We start from the raw sequence: 2,433 nt of genomic DNA on the forward strand, positions 1-2,433 counted from the left end.
CTTCTCTCTCTTCTTCTTCCCTTTTTTTTTTTTTTTTTTGACATGTAATAGTTTTCTTCTCCTTTTCTCTGCCTTTGACTTCTGACCAAAAGGAAAAGAATAGAAGCAAAGGAACCAGAGAATAGTTTAGAATTGTTTTTCATTAACTATTGGTTCTATATACACTATTAATGTGTTAAGTCCTTGGAAAATTGTGATAGTTTAAATTTCATTTTTAGCTTATTTGCTAAAAATACAGTTTTTCCCCTTTTATTGAACATTTATGCTTTGGAGTTTCTAAATTATTTCTATTTTGAGAGTTGTACAAGGAAATAATTGTCCTTGCTTTATTGTCACTTCCATATCTTTTTTTTATGGTCATTTCTCTTCTTGCATTTCTTTTTCTTCTCTTCCACTGAGTTTCAGTTTTCAAGCATATATTTATAGAGCTACTAGACTCCTCTTCAGAATAGCTACATAAACTCTTTTGAAAAGAAAAATTATCCAAATAGATCTTCTTTGTCAAAGTATAAAGTGACAGATATTTTAATTATTCTGTCAGTATGGGTGCAAGCAATAATCTGATAGCAAACATTTTTAAAGTTTATAAGATTGAAAACTGAAAATTAGGAAAGCATAATAATATTGGAGAATCTGTGATTTTCCAGTGGCCCTGATCATGATTCTTTTGTGGTCTGGTTAGGGGTTGGATAACAGAACCTTGGGTTTATTCTACTGCTACCTCCATCCTCTGCATCCTTCTTTTTTGTCTTCACTGAATGACTACCCTCACAGAGATCAAACTTCTCCCAACATTGATCCTGCTGGTTTGCTGGTATGTAAAACTTATCCTTCTTGCACGTAGTTGAAGCAAGAATATTGGGCTTTTTGAGTGTTTTCCTTCCCTCAAACTGACGTGTATTACTATATGTTCACTAGGATTCATTGATGGTGATATTAAAATCTCTTAAACAGATTTCTTCAGTGTAATGGCAAAAACCAGTCTATGGTGTGTTTCTTGTGTGTTTGGGTCATTAGATGAAAATAATGATTAACATTGAAAATATGCTGAGGTTTGGATTTTGGTATGTTTTGTACTAAGGTATTTAAAATTAAAATCAGTAGTAAAAATTGAAACCTAAGGTTATATCATAATTTCTCTGGAGGTAAAAATAAACACCCCCATAGACCTTTAACATCAACTTGCATAGTGAGAAAAGTTTGTAAAATTTAAAAATATTAACATTTAGATATAATAAATACTATTAACCAGCATGAAGTCTTTTTTAGGGCTGTGTTTTATATATTTAATTAACAGTTCAATTAAAACCTTTGTTTACATGAATTGTATTTTGTATTCCTGATTTTGCTTTTAGAATAATCCAAAGTATTTCCTGAAAAAATTTATTGCAGATGACTTTCTAGTTGATAGTTTTTTGCCTTTAATTTTGTGTGTTGTTCTAGTGAATATTTGGCAATATTCAAGAAGACAGTTGCAATGCATGAAGTGTTCCTATGTCGTGTGGCAGCACATCCTATTTTGAGAAAAGATCTAAATTTCCATGTCTTCTTGGAATATAATCAAGATGTGAGTATCAAGTTGATGAATGCAGTAGTTCAGGTTTTTTAAAGAGTCATTAGAAAAGGTGGGAAGTAGTTAGTATAAAGCCTTTTTAAGAATGTTTTTATTTTTTTAAAAAAGTTTAAAGGGGCACATTTTCAGTAATACTGAAATATTTCATTAATTGAGTGGATTAATTAAAGAAATGGTGGTAAATCATGTTCTATTCTGAGCACCTATAATCCAAAACTATAAAATCCAAAACTTTCTGAGAACCAACTTGATGCTCAGTTTTGGAGCATTTTATATTTCTGGATTAAGTCTGCTCAGTTGGTAAAATCTGTGCAAATATTCCCAAATTCAAAAAACTCCAAAATCTGAAACGCTGTGTTTCCAAGTATTTTGATAAAAGTCACCCTGTACTTTTATCAAGTTGATACTGATATTTCATCCTGAATAGTGAACTTAAGAAATAAAGTGGGCTGGAGATGTAGCTTAGTAGTAGAGCACTTGCTTAACATGCCGGAGGCCCTGAGTTCAATCCTCATTATCTCACACACACACGGAAGATAGAATAGGGTTATCAAATTGATTAATGTTTTTAAATTTGAATTTGGGCCTTCTGAAGCTTTGTGGAGAATTCCAGGGAGGTTCTTGAGCTAAAAAATTCTAGATTATGGCTGGACATGGTGGTGCATACCTGTAATTCCAGTGACTTGAGAGGGTGATGCAGAAGGATCATAAGTTCAAGACCAGCCTCAGCAACTTAGTGAGTCCCTAAGCAATTTAGCAAAACCCTGTCTCAAAATAAAAAAATAGAAAAGGGCTGGTTATGTAACTCAGTGATAAAGTGGGTTCAATCCCCAGCACCACAAAAATAAATAATTAAATAA

General features: G+C 32.2%; 1 long non-coding RNA gene across 1 annotated transcript; it reads left to right on the forward strand.

The window, feature by feature from the left end:
* The first annotated feature begins 11 nt into the window (after window positions 1–11).
* LOC107135111 lies at window positions 12–1,579 on the forward strand. Its single transcript, XR_001502521.2, has 2 exons — window positions 12–814; window positions 1,444–1,579. It is a non-coding gene; the product is annotated as an uncharacterized LOC107135111 (long non-coding RNA).
* The last annotated feature ends 854 nt before the right edge of the window (window positions 1,580–2,433 follow it).

The sequence above is a fragment of the Marmota marmota genome, unplaced genomic scaffold (assembly GCF_001458135.2).
Source record: "Marmota marmota marmota unplaced genomic scaffold, marMar, whole genome shotgun sequence".
NCBI lineage: Eukaryota > Metazoa > Chordata > Mammalia > Rodentia > Sciuridae > Marmota > Marmota marmota.